The 22345-nt window shown below is 43.3% G+C and overlaps 1 protein-coding gene and 1 long non-coding RNA gene across 2 annotated transcripts in view; one reads left to right on the top strand and one right to left on the bottom strand.

Annotated features, from left to right (window-relative positions):
- LOC146860861 (uncharacterized) overlaps nt 1-22345 on the top strand; it is a 62324-nt gene that overhangs the window by 17293 nt on the left and 22686 nt on the right. The gene's annotated exons all lie outside the window — the stretch shown is intronic.
- Nucleotides 10753-15770, bottom strand: LOC146860862 (uncharacterized). The gene is made up of 4 exons (XR_014979217.1): nt 15497-15770; nt 12391-12538; nt 12213-12293; nt 10753-12108 (listed from the first exon to the last, which is right to left on the bottom strand). It is a non-coding gene; the product is annotated as an uncharacterized LOC146860862 (long non-coding RNA).

The following is a 22345-nucleotide window of genomic DNA, read 5'->3' as shown; positions in this document are numbered from 1 at the left end:
GGCATCTCCTCGGCAGCCGAAATATTTCAGAACACTATCAGAGACATTCTGCAGGGGCTACCGGGAGTACTGAATGTCAGTGATGACATACTGATACACGCCACAACGGTGGATGAGCACTACCGGCGGGTCCGGTCTACACTAACGAGGCTGTGGGAGTTTGGGGTCACGTTACACAAAGAAAAGTGCCAGTTCTTTCAGCAAAGGATCGAGTTCTTCGGGTACACGTTTACCAACCATGGCATTCAAGTGGACCCGAGGAAATCCCAGGCTATCAAAAATGCCCCAGCACCGACTTCCGCGTCCGAAGTCCGCAGTTTTCTCGGGATGGCCACGTACTGTGGGCGGTTCATCCCAAATTTGGCTACCACGGCTGAACCTCTCAGACGCCTCACAAAGACGGACACCCTGTGGCACTGGGGGCAGGAGGAAGAGGAAGCATTCCACGCCATCAAGACCACACTTCTGGATCAAGCTACTCTGGTCTACTTCGATCCGACCAGGAAGACCGAACTGCTCGTCGACGCCAGTCCGGTGGGGCTGGGCGCAGTCCTCACACAAGAGCAGGAACCGGGGAGATGGGCCACCCTGGCCTACGCCAGCAAGGCACTTACTGCAACTGAGCAGAGATACTCTCAGATCGAGCGTGAAGCACTAGCCATCCGATGGGGCTGCCGGCACTTCCACCTGTACGTCTGCGGGCACCCTTTCACAGTAGTAACGGACCACCAACCATTGGTGCCTTTGTTCAAGGGGACAGCGCCCCACCCCCCTCCGAGGATCGAAAGGTGGGCCATCGGGCTACAACAATACCAGATGGATGTGACATATCGGCCAGGTGCGAAAAACCCGGCGGACTTTCTGTCGAGACACCCGGAAAGTGATGAGACGTCCCCGGTCGGGAAGGAAGAGGAAGATGAAACCGAAGCACACATCGACCTTCTGGCCGCTTTGACCTGCCCTCGAGTACTAACAATCCAGGAGATCCTACAAGCCGGGGAGCACGACGCCGTGATGGCAAGGACACGGGGAGCTCTTCAAAAAGGGTCATGGGCTGATTTCCTACACACCGCCAACTCGTGGGCAGACGAGGAGAAGAAGGATTTGCAGCAGATCTGGTGAGTGCAGAATGAACTAAGTGTGACCCGCGATGGCGTCGTCCTGCGGGGGTCCAAGATCGTCATGCCGACCGCAATGCGCCATAAAGCCACGCTCATGGCTCACAACGGCCATCAAGGGACAGAGAAGATGAAGGCCCGAATGAGGGCGAAGATATGGTTCCCGGGGCTGGATGGCATGGTGGACGATGTGGTAAGGAGCTGCTCCGCGTGCCAGGTGACGAGCGGCCCTGAGCCTCCGGCTCCCATCGTGACAGAAGAACCGGGAAGGCACCCATGGGACAAAATCAGTATAGATTTTGGAAGTCTCCCAAACGGAAAAGTGTCGCTGGTGGTCATCGACAGCTTCTCGAAATATCCCGTGGTGGAAGTTCTACCATCCACAGCATTCATGTTTGTAGGACCAGCGCTGGAAAAGATATTCACCATGTTTGGGCGTCCCTCGGAGCTGAAAAGCGACAACGGACCACCCTTCCACGGTCACGAATTCAGGGAGTTCCTCCAGCACCAGGGGATAAAACACCGGTGAATCACCCCTCAGTGGCCACAGGCCAACGGAGAGGTGGAACGTTTCATGAGGACCCTGAATAAAGTGATTCGGATAGCCGGCGTGGAGCATCTAGACCCCGAGAGGGAGATTCAGCGATTCCTGGGAGAGTACCGGAGCACGCCCCACTGCTCCACCAAACAAGCCCCGTGGTCTCTCATGCTCAAAGGCACACGCCGCGATGGGCTACCCACAGCCCCTGGGTGGGCGCCCCCACCGTTCGAAGCGGAGCAAGCTTTTCAACGACGGGCACACCGAAACCGGCAGGTGAGCCGGGCCAGAGGCAGTCGAGACCGCGACATCAGGCCAGGGGACAGCGTCCTCGTGAAGGATCGAAGGCCGGGAGGAAAATTCAAGCCCCGATATGAACCAGGTAGTTGGACAGTGGCACAGAGGCGGGGTACCATGATCACAGCTGAAAGAGGGGTGGAGTCGACCACCAGGAACATCTCGTGGTTCAAACGCATTCCGGAAGCCACTGAGCGAGACCCGGGGGGGCTGAACGGTGGGGAGGAAGAGATCTCAACCCCAGAGCTGGAACCTGGACTGACGCCCAGCGGAGCCAGCACCGCCCCAGAGCAGAGCCATCCTGCCCCGGCGGGAGGTGAAGCCCCGAACAGCCACCCAACCAGCTCCGGCACTCGTGCCACCGCAAGGTATGGTCTGAGAGAGAACCCCCCGCCAAGCAGCCGCCTTAAAGACTTTGCCTGCCAAGCAAGTGAGTGACTGTTATGGACTTCCGTTTATTTTGTTATCCAAGTTGGGGAGGGATGTTGCAGTTAGCGCTCTAGCGTTAGACGCTAGAGCGCAAGGGGATACTACGCAATGCGTACGCCACGAACGTGGCGTACGCCGATGTATAAAAATAAAGGGGCGCGGCCTGAGAGGCAGTCCGCGCTGAGACCGGTACCAGAGTGTGGCGTCCATCATTGCGGCTGCGAGTATGCGCAGCGAGGGCCCGCGATAGCGCTAGCAGCGCTACAACAACCCGCAGCTGTCTTAGGTACATTTTCAGCGCGTTCACCTCCTGTATCTGGTGTCGTGAGTCCTGAGGGAGCATTCGGATCCTGACATGAGCGGCTTGCCTCGATCTACCAGCAGCCATCTGAACAATAATTTCTGCGCCTTTAGGCGTGTGGAGATATTGGCACATTCCTGCCCGTCTGTTGTCTCCTGGCCCGATCTGCTCTTTTCAAACATTTTGCCGCTGGGAGTGGGCTATCGGCATCTCGCTTTGTGGTTCCCGCCCCCCTCCCCTGAGTTGTTTTGATTGATGCAGCCTGCCGCTCCGCTCCTTTTCCTCAGAGCGTTGGCTTCCGTGTCAGTTTCAAGGAGGGAGGGGCGGTCATCGCAGCTTTCAGCTCGATCCCCTCAGCTGTTTGAGTGACGCCGCTGCCTGTCTGCTCCCTTCAATTTCACACAGCAGCTTTTTATTTAATCACCTCAGCTGCTGTGTGACGCAGCCCGCATCTAGTTCTCCTCACATTCAGGCTCTACTTTGAGTTTACTAATACATCCTCGCTATTCGTTCAGCCTGCCAGCAACTTTCAACGCTGACAGGCACAGCTTGCTACATGTTCTTTTGAGCACCTTGCTCATTCCTGTATATCCTGGCACTACGTGATATGTTACAGAGGAGCTGCCATCATCCACACAGCCTGCTAGTAAAGCTTTTTGCTGACAGGCACAGCTGCTAATTATACACGCTACGGATGTGCTGTCTCCTTCAGTCGTGTGACAAATATTTTAAACTTTAATTAATATTTATCCTCTCTGCCTGTCAACCACTACATCGCTGACAGGCACGGTTTATCGCTGGCACACCAGAGTGCTCTTCCAGTCTATGCATTACCTGACTTTTAGTATTGCTGTATACTGACAATTGTGTTGTGTTTTACAAACCAGAGTGACCTATGCCACTTTTACTTAGTAATTTTCAGTGATTTTCTGCTACTTGCTGCAATTTTAAACATGTACCTTCACTTTCACTTTCTCCTCATTTCTGTACCTTTACTTGCACTTTCTCCACATTTCTCTTCTCTCAGTATCCTTCCTTTTATCTCTAGCTGCACTTTACTTTCTCCCTCTCTATCTTACTTTGCTTTCCGCTCTCTTTTCCCCTATGGTGGGTTTTACAATGTCTCAACATTCGTCATTTCTCAATGAAGCAGGGGAACCTCTTAAACCATGGAGGAAATGGGTAAACCTTTTTGAGTCTTATTTAATTGCCATAGGGGGTGATAGTTTTTTATCTGTTCGTAAACAACATATCTTGTTACACAATTTAGGGAAGCATGCAAGAGAAATATTTAATGATCTTCCATATTCTATAATTGAAAATGTAGAGCTTAATGAGGAGGATCGTGGGGATGTACAGCATGATGTGTATGAAATCACTTTGAAGAAACTAGGAGCACAATTCGGGGAAAAGATTAATGTTTTTCTGGAACAACACAAGTTTTTTTCACGTTCACAAGGTAAAAATAAAACAATGTGTAATTACATTGCTGTTTTGAGGGGATTAGCATCAACTTGTGATTTTGGCACTCTAACTGAATCACTTATCAAGGATCAATTGGTCAGATGCACATGTGATAAGAAGATTCAGAAAAACTGTTAGCTGAAGCCCCTGATTTACAACATGCAATTGATATCACGGAGAGTATTGAACATACAGCGTTTTGCATGAATGAAATGAAGGATGCAGTAGAGGTCAAGCAGGTGTTGGATAATGGTATAAATAAAATATCTACAAAAGATAATAAATCAAAATCTTCACCGGCTGAGGTTGAGAAACAAAATACTGATGGGAGTAAATTTAGGTGTTACAGGTGTGGTAATCCCAATAATTTTGCCCACAACGTTAGATACACCGCGAGAAGTGTCACTTGTAAGAAATGCAAAAAGAGAGGACCTTTTTCTAAGGTCTGCAAGGAATTTAGGAAGAGTGTTACTCATATGGTTAGCAACGAACCAGTTCCCAATGAAGATATTGTATTCCAAGTGGCTAACAAAGCGGATCCTACCAATAACATATTTCCTAAGTGTGAAATACTACTTGACAATATCGTATTTGCTGACTCTTGTTCTCCATATACTCTCATCAGTGAATCCACATTTCAAGAGAACTCAGGAAACAAAGAATACACCCTACTACCTCCTGACATCAGACCGGGAGGATGCAACCATGATCCCATACCCCTGGTTGGAATGCTTCTCAAGCACATTGATTTCAAAGACAGATCCACGTTGGGAAAGGTTTACATCACAAAAAATGGTTCGAATTTACTAGGGTGGAAACACCAGAAAGACTTGGGGATCAAGCTGGATCCAAATGCTCCCGAACCAGTTTACCTTGCAGAAAAGTCAAAAATTGGGAAAGAAATATGCGAGAAATTTCCCGAAGTGTTTACTGATAAATTAGGACTGCTGAAAGGATTCCTGCACAAAATCAAACTAAAAGCATAGCATAAACCAGTTGTCCACAAGGCCAGGTCTGTTCTGCTACTCATAAGAGACCCGCTCAAGAAAGAGCTTGACAGATTGGAAGCCAACAAAGTGATAGAGCGTATTGAAAGTTCTGAATGGTTGGCCCCCATCGTGGTAGCATCTAAAGAAGGAGGTAAGAGCATTTGCTTATGTGTTGACCTCAGAGACTTGAATTCAAAAATATGGGTGGACAGACACCCCATCCCTAATATCAACGAGATGCTCACGGTGATACAAGGAGCAACATTCTTTAGCGTTCTCGACCTCTCCTCCGCTTACCATCAGGTAGCTCTCCACCCTGAGTTCAAGTCCCTTACCTTTTTCATAACGCCCTTTGGAGCATACCAGTTTTCAAGGATGCAGTTTGGGCTAGCGTCAGCTGTGGCAGTGTTTCAATGCATTATGCAGAATATCTTGCAAGGAACAGACAAAGTACTGTGCTTTCAGGATGGCATCCTGATTTACGGAGCATCAGAAGCGGAACATAATAAAGTCCTGTAAGAAGTCTTAAAGAAACTCAGCAAGGCTGGATTCACCACTCAAAAGGAGAAATGCAAAATAGGTATTGAATCCGTGGTTTATCTGGGTCACACCATATCAGGTGAAGGAATCAAACCAAAATCTAGCCTGGTGGACTCAGTCAAACTCGCTCCTACTCCTACTAATAAAGAGGAACTCAAATCCTTTCTTGGCCTGGTTGAGTACATGTCCATGTATGTCAAGAACTTTGCAGAACAAGTCCATTCACTCAGAGAGTTACTCAAAAAAGGTACCTCGTTCGATTGGAACTCTCAATGTCACAATGATATCCAACAGATCATGCAGGCTATAATTGAGGCACCCATTCTGAGTATGTTCAACCCCAATGCAAAAACTACTTTGATAACGGATGCCAGCATGAAAGGGTTGGGATCCTCACTTACACAGCATGTAAAAGGACAAGAAAAAGTGATAGCCTTTGCATTAAGAACATTGAAGGAACCAGAACGCAACTACTCCACGATTGAAAAGGAGGCCCTTGCTTGTTATTGGGCTATAAATCACTTTAAATTCTTTTTATGGGGGATCCCATTCACTCTGAAAACAGACCACAAATCCTTGCTTCCCTTGTTTTCTATCAAGTGCTTGGAAAACACTACTCCACGTATCTCCAAATGGATTTTAGGTCTACAAGGTTTCAACTACACCATAAACTATGTGCCAGGCAATGAAAACTGTGTTGCCGATTGTCTCTCCAGACTTCCAATCACGAAAGGAAACCCTTAAACGTACCCTCTTGATGAGACCATTCTTTCAGTAGTTATCCCTGCCATTAACAAGGAGAAATGGGAAAAATGCATGAATGAGAACATTATTCTCAATGATCTAAAAAACACTATCTGTAATGGATGGCCTTAAAGTCCCAAGGACCTGCAAGAGTCCCTTAAATCCTTCTGGGTAGTAAAGGATGAATTGTCTATCGTAAAGGACCACATCTACAGAGACAATAGGGTTGTTCCACCAGAAAAAATGTACAAACGCATAATAGAAATAGCCCATAAAGGTCATCCAGGCAGGAGCATGACAGAAAGTTAAATCAGACAAGACTATTGGTTTCCCAAGATGGATTCCATGGTAGAAGAGAACGTAAGAGACTGCCTTGCATGTGGAACCAGTGACAAAGCTAAAGTTATTTGCAAAGCTCCACTCATCCCTGTACCTATCTCTACTAAACCATGGGACAAATTAGGTCTGGACGTTATTGGTCCATTAAACTTGCTCAACTACTCTCAAAAATACATGTTTGTAATGATCGATTACCATTCCCATTGGATTTCTACAAAAATGGTCTTCACAATCACCACATCTTCGTTAATTGAATTCCTTAAAGATACTTTTTCCAAAAAGGGCATTCCTGGCACATTGATCACAGACAATGGTGTTCAATTTACTTCCAATGAAATGAAACAATGTATGACCACATTATCCATAGCTCATCTCAAATCACCGCTCTACTGTCCAAAAGCTAATGGTATGGTAGAAAGAGCCAACAGGATGATAAAGGACACAATTCAATTAGCTTTGACATCTCATGAACCAGTGGAAGAGGCCATAAGACATTTACTATGGTCATATCACATCACACCTAATGCTGTTTCGGGTGTTTCTCTTTTTGTTTCCCTTAAAGGGAGAAATCCTGGATCGAAACTCACACCCAATTGGCTCAATGGGGGGTGTCCGGTTTGGGTAGACAGGATGTCTGTGCTTCAAAAAGTTGAACAGCACCAACAGGACTACAAATCCAGAATATGACCAGAAATGGGGTATGGTCAACAAGGAATTGCAGGAAGGCCAGTGGGTGTTCATAAAAAGACCTAATGTACTTCGAGCCAAAGTTTTATCATTTTCCAAACCTATGAGAATAAAACGTGTCAATAACAACTCTGTTGTTTTGGAAGACGGGCGCACCTGGAGCATGGACAATGTAGCTCGTTGCTCCAAGGTACACTCCTCATGGTCCTCCAGTGAAGAACGTCTAAATGAGCCATCCTCCATCTCACAAGGCTCTAAAGAATCCAGAAGTCACCGACCTCCAGTTGGGGCAGCGGATTACAAAATGTAATCTGTCTGTGAGACGCCTCTTCCCATGTTGTGCACAGTTGCTTGGGAATAGTAGGGTCTGTGTAGAATCTGGAGTTGGATGAGCTGTAAACCCACCCTAATGGCAATCTCTCTGGGACCGCTGAGGGCTTCCTCCTACTCTTCCTCGTATAAGTCCCACAGATCCTTTTCTCAGGCAATTTTCAGTTTGTGCTGGATGTCCAGGGAATTATTACATATTTTTAATCTATTAAGGAGGTTGTGCCCTTGGCCATTCGGCTGGCTAGTAGTCTGTCCTCAAGGGAGGCTGCTTCCGTGAGACTATGGACCTGCGGCACGCAGGCTCCCAAGGCATGCCTTACTTGAAAGTAGCGAAATGCTTCCGTGATTGTCATCTAATAAAACTCCCTCAGGGTGCCAACGTGGATCATGTCACCCTCTCACACACAAAAAGCAAACAAGTCCCTATCAAACAATAGTTAATTACTACAATACTATATGGTGCTAGTGGCTAGAGTGAAAAAGAGAAAAGAATATCACAGTTGTATAATATCAGTGAATCAAAGCAACTACTAATAAAAAACAAAAGATAAAAAAAATTGGCATATCCAAATTAGTATTTATTTACCACATATATATATATATATATATATATAGAAATAGTCCAATCCGCTCTTCTCACGGCGGAGATGTAGGCACGGACCTCTCGCCTCCAATCCCAGAATAAGTCAGTCCACAACCAGAAGTGGGTAAAGCAAAGATTTAATACCCAAAGTTGGCAAACAAAGATAGATTCGGACAAGTGTCCTCCATGACGCGTTTCGCTCCACGCAGGGAGCTTGATCACATGATGCGTCGCCGTGTAGTGAGCTCATAAATAGAGAGACACTGTGCACCAATCAAAGGAAATAGAAGACAGACTGCACGATAAGACCTTTGTATACAATATATAAGCAAATCCTAATGGGCATGATCAAAACATAATTCATGTCATGTGCAAATACGCAAATACTAGCAGCAGGGTTCAATGATAAATTACAACACAGACAATAATAATAATAATGTCTACATATATAAATATATATATAAATACAAAAAATTCAATACTGAAAATGCCAATTAGGGTGGTAATCAAATTAATGCATAGTGCATATTGTCCTCCCAAAAGGCAAATTAAATGAACCTATATTGTCACAGAAAGGGCTGACAAATGTAACAAAAATAGTCAGTGTCCAATGCACACGAACCCAGAGAAAATGAAAACAAAACTAAGTGCGTAATGAATAGGACACAAATACGTATAAAATCACAAAAAATAGCAGCATATATAAATAAAACCAGTCAAAAGAGAATGGATTTATAAATGTATTAAAAAAGCCATTAAAAAGATTAAATATATCAGATTCTTTTTATAAAAAAGATCAATAGCCAAGGGAAGAGCTGAAAATCCAAAGTTGGAAAGCAGTCTGAAAAATTAAAAAATGCCAGAACGACAATGTGCAAGAGGTGCATAGAACTATTCAGCAAAAAAAGGAAGGGGAACAGTAGGAAAGAACGACACATAGTTATCAGATGTCACAAAAGGGCCTAATATTCCCTAAAATATAGCAAAAAAGACACAGCTAGAATGCAAAAAACTGTACAGAAAACACAGAACACAGCAGCACCAAGATACAAGCAATTATAGGAAATTATGAAGATCCTCATTAATATTCAGACCATTTGGTGCTCTAGTATCTAAGGCTAGAATAAAATGTGATTCTCTCTGTCTCAATAATTTATCGCGGTTGCCTCCCCGTCCGGGGTTCGCAACTGATCCTATGACAGTGTATTCAAAGTCTTTTAACTTGTTGTCATGAATGGCTTTGAAATGTCTAGCCACTGGATAATTAGAGTCAGAGTTCACTATTGCCCTAATGTGCTGCAAAATTCGTTTGTGCACAGGAAGTTTGGTGCTTCCTATATACTCTAAATTACAAGTGCAATGAATTTTGTAGATTGCAAATTCTGTGCGGCATGTTAAATGACCTTGAATTGCAATTTCTTTACTGTTAAATGCTGTTCTGTAATGTGTGCTGTTAGTGGCAAAAGTACAGGCCCGGCAAGAGTTACACTTAAAAAAAACCGTTTTGTTCAGCCAGGTGCCTTTGATATTACCTACAGGCATAGTTCTTACAAGGGCATCCCTCATAGAAGGCGCTTTCCTAAAAGTGATAGAGGGTAATTTAGGAAGGATGGGACCCAAAATATTGTCCGTTAAAACAATAGGCCATTCTGAATAGATAATTTTGCGTATAGCATTTTCTTGAGAACTGAATGTAGTTATAAGGCGAATGGACTTCAGATCTGATTCAGGAGTTACCATGATATTCTTGATGCTAGGTTGAAGAAGAATAGCCCTAGATAAAGTATTTGCTTTATTAAGGGCATGTATTAAAAGACTTTCTTTATAACCCCTGTCAAGAAATCTTTCAAAAGCTGCTTTCTGACAATCAGTTGAGACAGAATCAGAGCTACAGATACGGCGAATGCGAATGAATTCGCCGTAAGGTATACTATTGATCAGGTGACGTGGGTGCGCACTGTCTGCAAATAGAATCGAGTTACCTGCAGTTATCTTCCTATGTAGTTTAGTGCAGAGTGTATTACTGTCAATGTATACCAAAACATCAAGGAACTCAACAGAACAATTGTCAATGGAAGCAGTGAATTTCAAGTTCAAATCATTAACATTGATATCATCAACAAATCTGCTGGCATCATCCTTTGAACCATTCCAGATAAGAAATATATCGTCTATGTAACGCCAGTAATGTACCACATGGCTCCACCAGCGCTGGTGGGTGGTCCTGAGGACATGCTCCTCCCACCAGCCCACATGCAAGCACGAGTAGCTGGGGGAGAAGCAGGCCCCCATCGCCACACCACGCACTTGATTGTAAATTACATTTTCAAACAAAAAGAAATTGGTGGATAGGCAAAGTTCAATCATCTCTAAAATCATGTTATTGTGATCTTTCATGTTGATGTCCCTATTAGCCAAAAAATGCTTGGTGGCACTCAAACCATGACAATGTTTAATGCTGGTGTATAAGGATTCTATGTCCATAACTACCAACAGATAGTTTGTGCACCATGGGATATCCTTAACCTTATTCAGGAAATCTGTAGTGTCTTTAATGTAGGATGGCAATGAGGTCATGTGTGGCTGAAGGAAAAAATCAACATATTTAGATAAATTCTCATTCATGCTATTTTGGGCAGAAATAATGGGACGACCAGGAACTGGAGTTACTTTTTTATGAACCTTTGGTAGAAAATACAAAATAGGTGTAACTGGATGTTCGATATTAAGAAAGTTCATTTCATCTTTAGTCAACAAACCAGTTCTTTTCCAAAGGTAGATCTTTTTACGTGTCTTTTCCTCAGCAGCTCTCATTTCAAATTTCGTCGTGTGTTTATAGCAAGATCCATCAGACAAATGGCGATCAGCTTCTGCCAGATAATCTGTACAAGACCACAGTACTGTATTGCCCCCTTTATCTGATTTCCTTATAATGAGGTTAGGATTATTCTGCAGTTTCAAAATCAAAGCACGGTATTGTTTGTTGCGATAATCCCTCTGTCTTGATGCAAATGGAACTGTTCTATTGAGAGTCTTTAGTTCTGTAATTACTCGATCACTGAACACATCCACCGCATCCTTAGGCATCAGTGGGAGAAAGGTAGAGGTAGGGCGGAAGGGACTAAGAGCTGTCGTATTAGAACAACTGAATTGACTGGCCGAGGAAGGATCCCCATCTTCGGTCACACTCGCCAAGTCAAAAAGCAACTGTAAATTAGAAATGTCCTTGACTTGCAAAGAACCTCCAATAGTAGTTGTTTTAGTTGTATTCACAGGATTCTTGACAGGCGATGTATTACTTATATATACAATCAAACTTAAAAAAACATTTAATTGAAATACATTAAAATACATAATCACAAGAAAACAGTTGTCGACGCTGCGTTTCGGTGAATACGTAAATTTACACCTTCTTCAGTACAGTTTTCTAGACTGTAAAAACATTAGATTATTATCATGTACATATGTTGCTGACAATCTTATACACTGATTAGTTAAAAGCTATTTTATTACAAAATCTTTAAAATTTTTAGTCACTCAGTTACCACCAGTACTAAGAATACATAATATTAATCTTTCACAATGAAGAATATGATTAACAAAGATTTTTGCAGCATATCTTAAATATCAGAAAGGGAACACATACCTAAAAACATTTAAAATGGTACTAGATTTCAGTATTACTAGATCTTCTGGTGATACAATTGTTTGGGAGTTGAGGGATTGAGAATGATCACCTCATCTAAGACCTAGGTGTTAGGAAAAAGAAAATAATTTTTACTATAATAGTAATAGTCATTGTTTACACAATGGGTTTATTTTTAGAGATCTATATATAAAAAGTCAAACATACCTTATAATAAAAGGTATTGTCACCTTGGGTGCGTACATTGGTGCCACCGTTCTTTTATATTGCACTTGTTCTATTCAAGTACTATAAAAAAAAAACAGATATTCGTTCGGTCATTACATCCAGACGTTTTTTAGGGTAACACAAGGAAATAAAGCCCAAACGTAAAATGGCAGCTTACCAGTGATACAGAAAACCGGACATCTAATGAACCAAATAATGCGTCGCGATTGGAGTCCCAGGATGGGCTACTGTGCCGTTTTATTATCAATGCGGCAAACAATTTGTTGTAGTCCTTGTTGCGTTTATACAGCCATAAAGATGCCCACCTACAATCAGAGCATTGACTTACTTGTAGCATTTTTCGTAACAATTTTGTGAATAAAATACAATTATAAATAATTCGCATCTGACCGCATTGTGAACTGCGATCTGTCTGCAGCACTTTACTATTACTAGTGCTAAACAGATTTTCAGATGGTACCAAAATCCCTAAACTTCCTGTATGTTCTTATATAAAAGGGAGGTTTCACCTTTCTACTGTATGAACTGGGTTAGGGTCTATGTTGATTTATAAAAACATTAATTGAGATAGACGCTGCTCTAAACCGTCTCCTTTTAGCCACACAGGTATGTAATGTCTAGATCAGTATCTTGACTATACTATATAAAAATACATATAGTTAGATCGAGAGAAACGCTGCTCAAAACCGTCGCTTTTATATGCAGCGCCGGTCCTATTGGGTAGTAAGTATCACTAAGTTTACCAGTCATGTGAAATTCTCTTTTAATGTAGCGGGTCTCACGATACTACGAGATTATCGCTATTGCACACAAAACCCCGCAAAGCCTTATGCTTACCTTGCAAAAGTACTACGGCCTCCCTGCAACCAATGTACAGCTTCCAGGTCAGGATATGTAGAAGAGTGTGACCCAGAGCTACTTTTATCCGAAACTGATTACGGTCTCATGGTCTTGCTAAACATCGCAAGAGACCGGTAATCTGTTGCACAGAGTTTGTTTTTTTTATAAAACTTTATTAGCGGCCAAACTGATTTTAAAATCTAAAATATTTATCAGGAATACCCAATTTGTTTTTATATACAATGTCAACTACATTGTTTTATGTCATAATTAATTTGCGCGAGTATGCCACGGTGAGCTAAAGAATCGGGCGGCCATATTGTAAGTGGGGAAACTCGCTGAATTAAACATATTCATTATATCGTTTTCTACCTGTTGTTGAAAAAAGTAGAGCACATTTTCAGTATGGACACTCAACCAAAATAAACACAAATGTCCAACCATTAAGGGTAAGTTGATAATACATGTTAGGAATTGAAAATGAAGAATGAAAAAGAGGGCAGCCATTTTGGAAAGGGGAATTACCCAAGTCAACTAAATAAGCATTGAGATATTGGAGTGTATAGATGGCTACACTCTTCATATTTACACAAATTCCTTCTATGTGTAGCAAAGCAATCCAAAGACAGGACTTTGGAAAGATGTACTTTGTGCTGGTGAATCAGAGCACCGCACAATCGATAAAACTATTATTAAGGTGTGTAAAATCTGAACTATCTAATAAGGTGCAATAACTATCTATTTCATGACAATTATAATAGTAGATTCTGGGGGCAATTATAATCAGATAAGTCTCTCCCAGACCTCCTTACTATTTAATCCCTTTATATAGATATTAAGGCGGGACATGTAGAATTGTTCGCGTTTCTTTCTTTTCAAAGTAGCATCACCCTCTACCATAGGTCACTGAGTTGTTAAATCCCTACCGTGTTCCAAGCAGTGAACCCGTCAAAGTGCCCCACTGCCTTGAGTATGTCGCTGTCCCATAACAGGGTTAGTCCATGGGGTTGCCTTTCCAACCCAAAAATGGCATTGCCTTTCCCCAGACCGCCCTCGTTGTGCGTGGTGGTACGGTTTGCTTCATAAGGCTTCTTTATACCAATGTAGCCTATCCCCTGGTCTCATTAAACACATATCTATCCATCCGGACTGCTGGCTCCTCCTCCGTCACAAACACACAGTCACTTAGAATTCCTAGTTGAGGCCCCAATAGTATTTGGAATGTCAGGTAGGGCTATGCGTAGGGTGACCAGATTTTGAGAAGGGAACACCGGGACAGGCCAGACATAAAAGTAGGACTAAAGCCTTTAGACTTACTTTTATGTCTAGCCTGTCCTGATGTTGCGTAGTGTACACACACACACATATAGATATACATACACACAGGACTTTAAGTGGGCTGGGTCTCACCGGTGCTGAGCACCGGCGGTTTTTAAAGGGGCTTCGAATCCTGTATCTATCAGGCTCTGTTTTGTGGCCTGGCACAGGCGGTCCGTTTTCTTCCGGACTGCAGTAACAGCAGGCACATGATGTGCGCATGCTCACACTACTCACTTCTCACTAGTGGAGAAGTTATAACATGACGTCATGCCAGGTGAGCGTTGTTGGGGAAGGGAAATCCTTTAAAGAGAGTCATTTTCTCTCTGGATTTCCCTTTTCTTTTTGGAACTCAGGAGCAGCAACATCGTCGTGGTGTCCCCAGGGCTTTAAGTCGAAGCTATTTTAATATTATATACAAGGTATAGTTGCTGCTTATTTATCTTATCTCTTATGCAACTAACAACCATCGACAAAGCCAATAGTCGTTACTTGTTGTAGGTATGATGTTACTTGTTGTATCATATGTCTGCATTCAATGACAGAAACAGCAAAATACAAGTCAGGCGTACACTATGCTAAGCATAGAAACGTGTTTTTAAGCCATGCCCTTAATTACATTGGTCACCCCACTTAAAGTCCTGCACACACATACACACATACATATATATATTTACACACACACTCACATATATAGATATTAACATACACACACACATACACACATACAGATATATATACACACACACACATGGATATTAACATACACACACACACATGCACACACACACATATATGTGTGTGTGTGTATATATATATATATATATAGTCTGCATTGTGAAGCCAGATGGCAGAAGGCTGTCGAGTGACCTCTCGTAGCTCTGGCACATTGTTTAAAAAATATGCACACGGCAGCCCGGCCGTGGAGAGGAGCACCATCACCAGCTGGGGAAGGAATGCTGTTACCAGCTTGGTGAGGCCATAGTTTTGAACTTTCATGACTTTCGGCACAGCTTTCTATATGCTAATTAGCCTGCTTTGATGTTTCATAACCTACTAGAGGAAATAATGAAGCTTTTAAAATACAAACGAACATTTGAACTTACCTTAAGTAATACCAATGCTCGCAGTAAGGGAATCCATGTCCCATCATGCACCAAAATCTCTGCACGAAGCTTACGCCCACTGGAGGCAGATAAATAAAGCCGGAAATGAAATGCGAGATTCAAATGTCATGTTTGTTGCAGCCCAGGAAGTAGAGGCTTTGACCTTGAAAGGCGTTGGCAATGAAAATATTAATTGGAGCAGAAAAGCAGTCTGCATTGTGAAGCCAGATGGCAGAAGGCTATGGAGTGACCTCTCGTAGCTCTGGCACATTGTTAAAAAAAAAAATATATATATATATATATATATTCGTCCTCGGTTTTTAAATAAATAAAAAAAATAAAACCAGTGCTGAGCAGCAGCTCCTTGATCATGGGTTAAACTAAATATTTTACCACATCACCATATAGTGCACAATAGTGAACATAGAAGTAGGACTACAACATAATCATCATTCTTCTACAGATATGGCATCCATTTTGTAATGGCTATATCAATGTTAGGATACTTAGTGAAACAATGATAACAATGGCTTTCTAAACATATGTAAAGACAATTCACATCAAGTTTCCAAAAAAATCATATTTGGGAATCAAAATAACACACCATTTGGCCACAACAATTATAACTGCCAAAGTGTAGGCGCTATCTTATAACGTGCAATTCTGCCAAAGTAGGCCTATAATTCAATTCCGCCCCAGTGGGCCCGAGATTCAATAACAATCTAATACAAAATTGCCAATTCTGCCCAAGTGGGCTGTTGTCCAAATATATAATGTCCTTCAAACCTTAAACGCCCATTTTCTCAGTTCAAACCACACTCCAGATATTTGTTGCTTTTTGCATTCCTTTTTCTTTACATGATGATATCCTTGTCTCCTTTAAAATAAAAACATGTGCATAATTATTATTTCCTCTTAATACCTTGATGGGCAGAATTGAACGTTATAAGATAACAACTACACTTTGGCAGCTATAATTGTTGTGGCCAAATTGTGTGGGTTTTTTTGCCCCCCCCTTCCGTAATTAAAAAAAAAAACGAGGCCAGGCCCGAGGGATGGTGTCCCAGGGGACAACTAAAAGTGACCCAGGGAAGGAGGGGGACAAGACCATGCCCCGGGGGATGGGGTCACCAGTGCCGAAATCAGCCTTGGTAGGGGGGGCCGCACAGCCTCATTCCCGTTTTAATTTTTTTTTGTTTTTTAATCGGTCAGGCCCTGGGGGATGGGGTCCCCAGGACCCACAACATATTAAGAGAAGGGGGGCCACACAGCTCCCCTTCTAACACAAAATAAATAAAGAAAAGCCGGAATGTCACCGGAGGCCCCGCCCCCTCCCTGCACCACTCTGCAAACGCGCCTCCTGATGCGTTCTAAGTTGGGGGATAAAGTCCCCTTGAATCCTGAGGGTCCCTGGGGCCCAACAAGCCCACAAGGTACCTCCAGTAAGCCCCACACAGTGGGATTGCTGAGAGGTGGTCTGAGGTCACGCCCCTTTTTACACCACTCTGCAAACGCACCTCTTGGCACATTGCTAATGGGGCGATGAGGTCCTCTTGTGTTCTGAGGACCTCAGGACTAAAGTGGAATTCATCCCCCGGGCAGCAGTGCGCCAGGGAGCGTTTGCAGAGTGGTGAAGAAGGGCAGCGTGGCCTGTGTCCACCTGTCTGCAATCCCACTGTCTGGAACAATCTGGAGGTATCAGGTAGGCTAGTCGGTCCCTAAGGACCCCCAGCAGCAAAGGGGACTTTAATCCCCATCCAAGAGCGCGCCAGGAAGTGTGTTTGCAGAGTGGTAGAGAAAGGGGGCATTGCCTGCTATGAGAACTTAGCAGTCCTGCTATGTGGGACTTACTGGAGGTAACCTTGGGGGCCAACTACCCCTCCTGTTACCTCCAGAAAGCCCCACACAGTGGGATTCTAAAGAGGTCTTTGGAGGCCATGCTCACCTTTCTCCACCACTCTGCAAACGCACCTCCTGGCACAGTACTGGTTGGGGGATGAAGTCCACACTACTCCTGAGGGACTTTGGCGGCCAAGTAGTCCTCCTGGTACCTCCTGTAAGTCCTATGCAGCGCAATACCTGAGCGCTGGTTGGAGGCCCAGGCCCCTTTCTGCACCACTCTGCAAATGCGACTACTACCTTATAGTTAAAAATTAGCATTTGAAAACCTATGGAATTATTGAAAAAACCATAGGCTTCAGGGACGTTATAGTTAGTAATTAGCATTTAAAAAACCTAAGAAATGTACTGTAAAACCATAGGTGTCAGGGATGTTATAGTTAGAAATTAGCATTTAAAAAACCTTATGAATTCACTGAAAAAAACACAGGTTTCAGGAACATTATAGTTAGAAATTAGCATTTAAAAAACCTTTGATATTCACTGAAAAAAACGCAGGTTCCATGGATGTTATGCTTAGTTTGACATTTCGCTCATACAAAACCAGAGACATTTGGCTGTTAAAGTTAGTTGAGCTAGCTATAACTCGTGCCCCCGCAATGCACTGCTGATGACGTCACATATTACATCACTCATGACATCATCAGTGACATCACTGATGACATCACTGATGACATCTCAAATGACATCACTGATGACATCACTGATGACATCATCCACTTAATAACTGCTGCACCTCCTCACACCCCAATATAACCTTGCATACACCACTCTGAAATACAGACTACCATTCTCGAAACCATAGACACACCAATACCAGTTGGTACATACCTACTGACTGATTCATAGGTCTACACATATCCACTCACTCACTGATACAGTCACTCATACACGCAGTCACTCGTCAATACAGCCTCTGATATATGCACTCATACACCCACACAGACACTCACATACTGCCACTCATCCTCAGAGATACTCACATACCCAGACAGCCACCCAAAGACTCAATCACACTGCTTTACTCACCAATACAGTCATATACACACCACTTCACGTATTCATACAGATACTAAGACATACTTACTCTCTTATACAATCACTGACACAAGCACACCCTCATCCATACAGTCACTCTGACAATCACTCACTCTCACATATAGTCAGCTATATACTCCAACACTCACATATACTGTCTTTCGAATATGCATTTACTCACACATATACCACTGAGACATCTATTCACTCACCAACACAGCCATACGCACACTCACTCACCCATACAGCCCCTCGCAGATGCACTCATGAACCCATGCACCCAATGAATCACCCAGTCACACATCCATGAAGGGAGTTACACACCCCCACCCACAGACACAGATATTCAGGTTCCCATAGAGGTACTCAGACAACCAATCATTAACCCATATAGACACTCATGTAGCTACTCACCAACCCATGCAGCCACTTGCATACCAACTGAAAGACTGACACAGACATTCACACAGATTAGTCACTCACCCTTACATTCACTTAGACACATTTCATCGCTCACTTATATAGTCAGTCATGCACCCACTAAATCATCCATTCATACACCGACTCATTCTCCAATACACCTTTGCGTATCTGTATATAAACCTTTAAAAATCACCTAGTCTCTAGAAGATGTCATCAGTGATGTCATTTGAGATGTCCTGAGCGATGTCATCAGTGATGTCACTAACCATATCATGAGTGATGTAACATGTGATGTCATCAGCAGTGCATTGTGGGAGTGCAAATTATAGTTAGCTCAACTAACTATAACAGCCAAATTTCTCTGGTTTTGTACAAGCGAAATGTCCAACTAACTATAACGTCCTTGAAACCTGTGTTTTTTTTCTGTGAATATTAAGGTTTTTTAAATGCTAATTTCTAACTATAACATCCCTGAAACATGTGTTTTTCTCTAGGCGTGGGCGGTAAATTCCGTTTCGCTCACGGAATTTGGGTAATTTCATGTTCCGCTGAGAATGCGGAATTGCACAAAATTCTGCGTTGCATGGCTTCGCGGAATTTTATGCGTGTTCGCGTTCTCAAAATGTGTGTTCACGAGATATTTCCCCCGAGCACGCAAACAGCATTCGCAAACAGGAAAAAAGCATCGCGAACAAGCAATTTCGCGTGTTCGTGGAATAGCTGCGTGCTCGCGGAGATTTTTTACCATTCCGCGGAGCTTTGCGTAGCGCGACTATGCAAATTCCGCGCACCCCTAGTTTTCTCAGTGAATTCCCAAGGTTTTTTAAATGCTAATTTCTAACTATAACGTCCATGAAACCTATGTTTTTTCAGTGAATATATATATATAGACACACACAGCCACCCACATAACATTAGCTATGCCACAACCTATACCCTGAGTCCCCCTTCCTTCCATCTCCACTCTGTCTCCCCATCTACTGCAGCCGACCTGCTGCGCTGCCTGACAGAAACAAGCAATTTACTTAAGGAGAACACACCTTTCAGTTCTCCTTTCAGGTTGACTTTACCTTTGTCCCAAAAACCAGGACATAAGCCTTAAATTAAGGAAAGTGTCAGGACATCGGGACAGTCCTTTGAAAACCGGGACTGTCCAGGGAAATTTGGGACGTCTGGTCACACCTTCCCCTAGCTATGCGCCCATTGTATACTCCCCTGGTCAATTTCGACAGGGCGATCCATGGGGGTCCCCCATCCTAAGACTGAAGCCACACTTCAGCCGCCACCTTCTTAAAGAAATCCAGGGAAGGGGGTGTATACTACACTCAGAGTGTAAGAAAAGTATACATAAGTGACCTAAAAAACGTGATGTATTCAAGTGTCAGTTAACCCTCCGCACGGTCTCGGTGGTCTGAGGGGGCCAGCAGATGAATCCATTTTATGGTAGACGCCGTGCTGCTGATTCATCTGCTGGCCCCCTTGGACTGTGGATAGCGGTACATCTTTCCACAAACTGTGACCTCCCTGCACTCGACCTCGGTGCTCTATCATGCTTAGGACCATGGCTTTAACTGGGATGAAAAAACTGGGGGAGGGTCTCTCAAAGGGGCGTGGGCAATGTAATTAAGGACGTGGCTTAAAATACGTAAGCTAAGTGTGCCACTCGACTTGTATTTTGCTATTTCTGTCATTGCATCCAGATAAATGATACAACAAGTAACACCATACCTACAACAAGTCAGGACTATTGGCTTTGTCAATGTTGCATAAGAGATAAGATAAATAAGCGGCAACTATGACTTGTTATATATAATATTGAAAAAGCTTCCACTTAAAGCCCTGGTAACACCAAAACAATGTTGCTGCTCCTGCACTTCAAAAAGAGAAGGGAAATTCAGAGATAAAAATGACTTTCTATAAAGAATTTCCCTTCCCCTACAATGCTTACCTGGCATGATGTCATGCCGTAACGTCTCCACTAGTGAGAAGTGAGCAGTGTGAGCATGTGCACATCGATGTGCCTGCTGTTACTGCAGTCCAGAAAAAAACGGACTGACTGTGCCAGGGCACAAAACCCAGCCCGATAGAGACCCGTTTCGAGGCCCCCTTTTAAAAACTGCTGGTGCTCAGCACCGGTGAGACCCGGCCTACCTAAAGCCCTGATTCGGACCATGAGATCCTCCTCACACAAAAAACATTGTTCATCAGAATTTGTAGGAAGGGCACATTTTTCATCCCTTGGAATCTGCCGAGCGCTTTGTATATGTTTCCACCTGCCTTGCAATAAATAGCAGACTCCTGCGATTCACCAATATTCTTGCAGCTACTTTTGAGTAGTATTAGCGTGTGGGTGTCCTGAATAAGGCGCTATGCCGAAACCCGCGAAGAGATTCTATTGAAACAAGCCACCAAGAGATTTGTTACAACAAGATTTATGTTCTCATACAACAATACATTGATTGTATTAATCTACTAAGTATTATTTTATGTATATGATTTTACTGTCATACTCATCTCACCTGTACCCTGCCTCCGGGTGTGTTTGGGTTTAGGATGAATGTTGACGCGAAACATGTATGTATGAACCATTTTTTTGAGATAATAATTACTTTGCAAGTCTTTATATTATTTTTTGTCACATAAATTATTAATAGAATATTAGTTGTCTTATAAGTTATGTACATATATTTGTTTGCCCTTGCGTATATTTTTAATAATTTGTAAATGTTGTGGCTGACCCAGGTCTCCGCGCACTGAAGTTTCAGAGTGTATTTATAGTACTGGTTATTTTCCCACATATTTTGCACACTAAAACGACTGAATAAAAGAGATTAAGCATACTCTTGAAAGGGGGAGCGGGAGTGGTGTGGCCAGGCTAGATAGCTGAACAGATATTTGGCGGATTGGCTACCATGAGCATAACTTCATCGTGTTGTATCTAGCAGTGATCGAAGTCCTCAAATACTCTTTTGGTGAGTAAGAAAGGCCGCAGGTTATAAGGTGCTGGGAGCATAAATATTGTTGTCGCAAGATGTCAAGCCACGGACGAGGGGAGCCAGGTTCGGCCTATAGCAAGCTCTGCTAAAAGAACCGATGATGGACGGAATGCTCAATTAATCAAACATTCACCCCAGTCACAGATCTGGGTTAAATTCATTGTTTTTTTGCACGCCACACCACACCAGATTAGACCCAGCCATACGCAAATCAGTCTTGCCCCAGCTTCCTTATGGGAACAGTCCAGATCGAACAGCCAGGCAAGGTCCTCCCTGGACTAGAAACAAGCATCCTGGGACCGGTTTCAGGGTAACACCCCTCATCAGCCAAACTAGCTTGAATCTGGTGGCATAACGAGCATTGAACTCACCTCTGGACATACCCTTCCCACTTAGGGCAACAAATGCAACAAGAACAGTGAGTGGAGAAGCCACGGCTGACTGAATAGCACAGGGTGTGTAGAAGTAAACATCCAGTAAAGAGAGTAGAGAA

This window comes from Triturus cristatus, chromosome 3_1 (genome assembly GCF_964204655.1).
Source record: "Triturus cristatus chromosome 3_1, aTriCri1.1, whole genome shotgun sequence".
NCBI classification, from domain to species: domain Eukaryota; kingdom Metazoa; phylum Chordata; class Amphibia; order Caudata; family Salamandridae; genus Triturus; species Triturus cristatus.
The sequence above is the reverse complement of the archived record's forward strand: the minus strand, read 5'-3'. Positions and strand labels throughout refer to the sequence as shown.